This window comes from Nicotiana tomentosiformis, chromosome 3, assembly GCF_000390325.3.
Source record: "Nicotiana tomentosiformis chromosome 3, ASM39032v3, whole genome shotgun sequence".
NCBI lineage: Eukaryota > Viridiplantae > Streptophyta > Magnoliopsida > Solanales > Solanaceae > Nicotiana > Nicotiana tomentosiformis.
The window spans coordinates 37,170,185-37,178,064 of NC_090814.1; the positions used below are offsets into that span (position 1 = coordinate 37,170,185).

The 7,880-nt window shown below is 40.5% G+C and overlaps 1 long non-coding RNA gene across 1 annotated transcript; it reads left to right on the top strand.

Moving 5' to 3' along the window:
* Window positions 1–6,118: 6,118 nt before the first annotated feature.
* Window positions 6,119–7,757, top strand: LOC117274030 (uncharacterized). The gene is made up of 3 exons (XR_004504092.2): window positions 6,119–6,299; window positions 7,163–7,411; window positions 7,496–7,757. It is a non-coding gene; the product is annotated as an uncharacterized lncRNA (long non-coding RNA).
* Window positions 7,758–7,880: the final 123 nt, after the last annotated feature.

Here is a 7,880-nt window from a genome sequence, read left to right on the forward strand (position 1 = left end):
CACCACACATAGGCCCTTAATAACACTTTTGATCACAATAGCTGCCCGAAATCAACCCAGCACTGGCAATTAGCCTCATATCTGAAAGAACTCTGTTTCAACCCTCCATAACACTGATAATGATGCAAGACACGAAGACCTCATAATTAGACACCCGAATCACCAAGCCACAACTAACACCACCGGGCACACACCCCGCAAGCTTAAACTCCAGAAGCACTAAACGAAAATGACTGAACATGAAAAGAGAAACACATAAGGGAACTACCAAACAAGCCCGGCATGCACAACCTCTATCAATACTAACCTACAAAATGATATAACAAGGAAATAATTAGAGCATATGAACAAATCATAAGGATCCCATCCTGATATAACTTCCACCGCAGTACTCAGCCTGGTTCAAACATATCGAATCACAAGAGATCACGAGGGTCTCGCTCTCAACTCTAAATCACATATCATATATATATATATATATATATATATATATATATATATACACACACACCATACCAATTAAAATCTTCCACTAACTCAGCTCTGCCAATAAGATCATAACACTCACTGAACTCTCACCCCGGTAAAGTATCAAATCACAGCTCGTAACCAAAATACTCAGAAAAAAATCACATCAGGCCTACCATGATGAACAACAAGGACTCACCTCTAGTATTACCACTCTCAATGATGAATGAAAACAACGATAGACACGGGCTATCACTTTTAGAATCTCCCAACAGGAGCAAACACGAAAATAGAGTGCAAGCATGAAACTCACTCATAAATAAAGCAACCAATAAGGGAACCCGTCCCGACCAGCAAAACTATAATGAAATACAAATGGTGCACCTCTGCAATAGATTAAAACATACCTGTATGATAATATCTGGCATAACGGCTTTCAGCATACTATATGAAACATATCAATGGGCCGGGCCTCCCCCTCTTGGGCGCCCTCTACTCACCTGAATAACTCGCTGAGACACAACTGCCCGAAGCCTAGGACAATCTCTCACCATGTGGCTGGTGTCTCCACACTCAAAGCAACCTCTTTGCTGACATGGCTGTGAAAGCTGTGCAGTACGAGTACTCTGAGACCCAAGAGCACCTGAAACTCTGCACGAAGTCGGAAGTGCAAACTGAACTGGCTGACCCACAAAACCTCTACCATGTCGCACCCTACCTCCACAATAAGGACCAACAGATATCTCCGATCTACAAGGCCTCTTCGCCTCCCTGTACTCTCTCTCCTGATCTCGTCTGTCCTCTCGCTCCCGATCCCACATGCCCTCTAACCGGTGAGCGATCCCTACCACCTGCTGAAACAAAACATCTGACTCCAACTCTCGAGTCATGCTAAACCGAATATCATGTTTGAGCCCCTCAGTGAATCTACGGACTCGCCCTGTAACTGTAGCGACCAAGGCAGGTGCATATTTGGCCAACTCACTGAACCTGACGGCATACTCTAATACTGACATAGTGCCCTAATGCAGCTGCTCAAACTCTGCGCGCCATGCATCTCGGAGGGACTGAGGTACAAGCTCTCTCAAGAACATCTCTGAAAACTGACCCCGTGTAAGTGAATCTGACTCGGCCAGGCTACCCAACTCATATGCCTGCCACCACTGACAAGCTGCTCCCTTGAGCTGAGATGTGACAAAAGCAACCCCGCTCGTCTCCACAATACCCATAGTATGATGAATATGGTGACACTCCTCCAGGAAACCCTGGGCATCATCTGTCGCCAATCCACTAAAGGTAGGAGGGTGGTACTTCTTGTACCTCTCAAGTCTAAGTTTTTCTTCCTAAGATGCTGCTACCCTAACCGCGGGCCAAACTGGGACCACAAGTTGTGCTGCCATGACACCTGGAATCTGACCAACATGATCTCGCTGCTCTGGAGTGTGGCCGGCGGGAGTCTAAGCTCCTCCCCCGGTCGATGAGGTAGCTGGTGCACCCGGAATCAATCCCGCCTGAGTCAATGTACCAATCATACTCAGGAACTGTGCCAAGGTCTCATGAAGTCCGAGTGTAACAACAGGCGCCTCAGGTACCTGCCCCCCAACTGGAACTACTGGCGGCTCCTCAACGGCTGCTCTGGTAGGTGCCCTAGCTGCGGCAATTTATCCTCGTCGACCTCTGCCTTTTCCCCTAGCGATATCTGCCTCGGGGATAACATCATCAAGAACCGCAGCTCGTGTCCTCACCAGTTGTGAGAGAATGGAATGATAATTTCAAACTTCAAGATCAATGAACTCGCACGATAGGAATGAAGGAAGTGAAATTGTCCTAATAGTTCCGTAGCCTCTCGAAGATAAGTATAGACGTCTCCGTACCGATCCACAAGACTCTACTAAACTTGATTATGACTCGTACTACCTATGAACCTAGAGCTCTGATACCAACTTGTCACGACCCAATTTTTCCTCCGCTGGGTATCGTGATGGCACCTAGTCTTAGGGACTAGGTAAGCCTAACATTTACTAAATAACAACAATAATAAAGGAAATCTAACAGCCTCGATATTGAAATCTTTACAGAACTTAAAAATTTTCAAAACCGGTAGTACAAGTCATAAGCTCTATAGAGTTAACTGCAACTTCTAAATACAACTGTTTGGAAATGAGTAGAAACAGTTGAATACAAGTAGGAAGGTGACTCCGAAGCCTGCAAACGCAGCAACAGGTTTACCTTGAGTCTCCTCAGCAATGATCCGCACAACTACTAACGATCAATACCTGGATCTGCATAAAAACGTGCAGGAGTGTAGTATGAGCACACCACAGCGGTGCCTAGTAAGTATCAAGACTAACCTCGGTGAAGTAGTGACGAGGACTAGTCAAGACACCCACTGGTCTAATAAACTAAACAGGCATAAGTATAGGAATAACGGAACATGACATCTATCTAATGACTACACACTATGGCTAACAACATAACAACTACAATAAGGAAGGAAAACAACAAATAGCAACAGAACACCATAATAGTACACAGAAGGACGGACGAGAACACAACCCAAATCCGAAAATCACTATACAGTAAGGGCAAGTAGTAACTCAGCACTGCAATAGTTTCCATATCAGGCCTTAGCCAACAACCCCAATAAATTAGTCAAAATCTTCAAGTGTAAACTTTTACCCGTAGGTATTATATTGGAAGCTTTAAAATATAATCCTTTCCAATAGGAAATTCTTTTGAAAAAATACTTCCTTCAAATATAAACTTTTCAAATAGATATCCTTCAAACGTAGTTTTTTCAAGATAAATGCTTTTCAAATATACTTTTCAAATAATGTCTTTCAAACATAGTTTCTTCAAGATAAATGCTTTTCAAATATGCTTTTCAAATAATGTCTTTCAAACATAGTTTCATCAAGATAAATGCTTTTCAATATATATATATTTTTCAAGTAAATATCCTTCGAGTATAGGTCACCCTGTGACACCCAAGCATAGAAGATTAACAGCTCCGAACACAGATATATCAATAGGGGAAATCTACCGGGATCCCGTCCCATAGTTTCGAATTTATTATGCAGTACTAGGGATCTCCCGAAATACGTCTGTAGTCTCAAAATAAATATGCAGTACAGGGGGATCTCCCGCAATACGTCCGTAGTCCCAAAATAAATATGCAGTACAGGAGGATCTCCCGCAATACGTCCGTAGTCCCAAAATAAATATGCAGTACAGGGGAATCTCCCGGAATAAGTCCGTAGTCCCAAAATAAATATGCAGTACAGGGAGATCTCCTGAAATATATCCATAGTCCCAAAGTAAATATGCAGCGCAACCAACAAAGACAACGACTATGGCACGACAAAAAATCTCGTACATCACCACATCAAGTACAAAGCAACAATGACAGTAATACAAGGTACGACGAGTAAATCAATACAAGAATCTTAAATCATAAAGAAACAGTAGAACTCATTCACAAGGAATAATCACGGTAAAGAATGCTAAGTGTAAAGAGAACAGCTTTACCAGGGAAAAACAAGACGTAGCAACGAATCCACAATATTCAAGTCAACAATAAGAAGCCAACACGGGTCAAATAATTCCAAATAAAGACAAGTTGACTAATATATAAGTGATCTAAACTCCTTATGATGTTGAACAATTATGAGAGATATTCAACAATTCAAATAAGGGTAAGCAACAAAAGAAAATCATAACTCCATTTAAGGCTAAACAATTATAGGATAATATAATAATAATTTTAATTAAATATAGGCAGTTTATGAAAAATATAGCATGACGGTAGAAGAGGTAAAATCTTCAGTTAATTCAATTAGGAGTCAAATAGGCAATAGAGTGAATCTAACAGCAAGTAATTCTAATTTAAGCAGGTAAAGATGAAACTAGTAATTAGGAACTCGGGCATAACAAGAACAACTTCATACACAGGGAATATAAGGACCCAAGAACCCTAAAAGGCCAACATTCTACAAGTAAGTCCGAGTACGCACTCGTCACCTCGCGTACACGGACTACAATCAACATTGAAGACTCAAATCCTAAGGGGTAATTCCCCCACACAAGGTTAGGCAAGATACTTATCTCAAAAATGACAACCCGGTACTCTAAAATGGACTTCTCGGGTGAAAAGGTCTCCGAACGGCTCAAATCCAACTAGAACAACTTCAAAGCACACATAAAACTTATAAGAAACTATTCCGGATAATAAAGTTTCGATCTTTACAAAAATCTAGAAATCGACCCAAAAGTCGACCCTCGGGCCCGCACCTCAAAACCCGACAAATTTTATAAAATTCGAACACCCATTCCAATATGAGTTCAACCATACAAAATTACCAAATTCTGATACTATTTCGTCCCTCAAATCATGATTTTTCATTTTAGAAATTGTTCTTCAAAAACCAACATTTCCCTTACTGAAAACACAGATTCAATGACAAAAACAAAGATAAAATCATGGAATATATTTAATTGTAGGTGAAGAACACTTACCCAGTCAAATTGCTTGAAAAATTCACCAAGAATCGCTCAAAATTGAGCTCTACAAGTCAAAATATGATAGAAATGGCCTAACCCTCGATTTGAAAATTTATATTCTGCTCAGGCATTTAATGAATCGCGATCGCGGAACATCACTTGCGATCGCGAAAAAGAAAAAGGAAGGCTGCCTAGGTTGTACTTCGCGAACACGAAGACACGCTCGCGAACGCGAAAGAGAAAAGGCGGAAGCCTACGCGAACGCGAACAAGGTGATGCGAACGCAGATAATAGTGGACTAATCTTACACGATAGCATACTCAGAGACGCGAACGCGAAGAACAAGTTGGGGTTCCCAGCAAGGCTAATACTACGTGATCGCGGACATTTAGAAGCGAACGCGTTGCAGAAGAAATTATATGTTCGCGATCGCGAACCTAACTATGCGAACGCGATGAAGGAAAATATGGGATGTCGACATTACACTATGCGATCGCAACTGGAACTATGCGATCACGGAAGGGAACATTAGACACCAGAAATAGCAGTTTAAAAATAGGGAAAAATGACCCGTAGACCATCCGGAACACACCCGAGACCCCCGGGACCCCGTCTAAACACACAAACAAGTTTTATAACCTAACACGGACTCGCTCGGGGTCTCAAATCATATCAAATAACGCCGAAAATGCAAATCGCGTCATGAATCGAACAGTGATTGTACAACGATTACTGGAAACTTCAAGGTATACTTGCTCGACGCTCGCATGCCTCGAAGTCATCTTCTATTAATTCCTTTACTGTTATTTGTCCTATTATCAGAAGAGTTGTATTAAAGATTTTAGTACATTATGTAGAGCTTATGACTCAGTTCCACCGATTTTGGGGATCTTGTTACTCATGTTCCACTTTGGAGTTATTATGAGCTTTATCGGCTTATTTTATTATCTTAGTTTGTTATTTCTGTTAAGCTATTCATGAATGTTAGGCTTACCTAGTCTTAGAGACTAGGTACCATTACGACTACCTTAGGTGAGATTTTGGGGTCGTAACAACCCAATGCCTACTAGAGAGATGACATTAGAAGAGTGACACTCACAATAATAAAAAGCTAGACGATGTATGATCAAAAGTTTGGGATGATGTGATCCATGTCAATCTAGAGGTAAAGTAGTTCCTTGAGAGTTTGTCCATCGCGTCAGTAGCAAACTTCCAAAAAGTGAAAAGTGAATAGACGCCATCAAATCATATGTAAACAAATTCTTGAGATCTACTCTTAGAGTTCGAGAATTCAAGCGTTGGCAAGTCAACTAGCAAACCAAGGATCAAAAGTAAGTTTTGTGCCTATAGTCATTCTTCTATCTAGTACTAATATGATTTCTAGGTATTGGTACTATTTAAACGAGAATGTTGTGTCATCTAGCGCACTTGATTACTGCGATCGACCCGATAAATTAAAGTATACTAGCCGACCGACTAACCTATTGAGAATGGAACAAATAGGGGAGATTGAATTATTCTTTCTTGTCTTTTAACTATAGAGTAAGATTTTCAAATCGGAGATGAACTTCAAGCTACGAAGATCCTTCAATGGAGTTACCCAGATGTGTTCAGCCAATAAATAATCACGATCTCGAAATACTTCAGCTCCAAATTAGTCACCATCATTCGAGATTCAAACTAACAAATTGAATCAAACAACAAATTACCAGCTATTTCTATTGAACTTCTCTTTTCTAATGTTCTGGACAAATCAAACACACGAACAAAATAAAAAGAAAGGGAATACGCATGTGTCATAGACTTTTGTTGGAGAATTCGTATAAATGCTATTAAAGATGGTTGTGAAAATGAATATTATCATATATAGTCCCTTTGTGATCATGTAAAAGTACTTGAGTTAAGTTACTTAGTGTATATGTTATTGATATGCAGACTTGGTGCATTTGTACATGCTTTGATATGGTTGTTTGAACAACATGCTTGTTACATTCTTCTTAAATTGTGCACATCTTATGTATGATTTGTCCATAATTTGAGCTGAAGAGGGTGGACAAGTTTCAGAAATTGCACCCTCGTCATTTCAACGACACGCCTTCAGAGGATACTCAGGAGTTGTTAGAACGATGACATGAGATTTTGTGTAACTTGGGACTGGTAGAGTCCAATGAGGTTTGACTTTACTGTCTTCCAGATGTAGGGATCGGCCAAGAGATGCCGGTAGACCTATGAGCAGAGCGGACTAGAAGAGTCACCTCCTCTTACTTTGGCTCAGTTTTCACAGCTTTTCTTGGAGAAGTTTATTCCACTCACTCATAGGGATAACCTACGCAGTCAGTTTAAGCATTTGTTGCAGGGTAGTATGATAGTCACCTAATATAAGACGAGGTTTGTTGATTTGTCTCACAATGCAGCTATCTTGATCCCCATTGAGAGGGAGAAGGTATAGAGGTTCATCGAGGGGCTTACTTATGGCATTAGACTTCAGATGGCTAGAGAGGCCGAGACTAAGGCTATATTTCCCCAGGTGGTGGAGATTGCTAGGAGGATCGAGCGTATTCATAGCCAGGAAAGAGAAGCGACTAGTGATAACTGGCCTATAAAGTGGGCCAAGTCGGGTAAAGGTAATATATTGGCCCAATTTATAACCTGTTCGGCCAAGCTTCTAAAATCTGCTTATTTTGAAAATCGCTTTTCTCAAAAGTGCTTTTCAAAAAAGTACTCTTGGTGAGAAGTAGTTTGTGTTTGACTCATTAATTTGAAAAGCACTTTTGAGCAACAATTAGTGTTTGACCAAACTTTTAAAAAGTGATTCTATGTGTATTATTCTCAAAAGTGCTTTTTAAAAAAATGTTTTTGGAGAAATGCTATTTTTTTCTGCTTCTTCAAAACTGCTTTTACCTTAAAACACT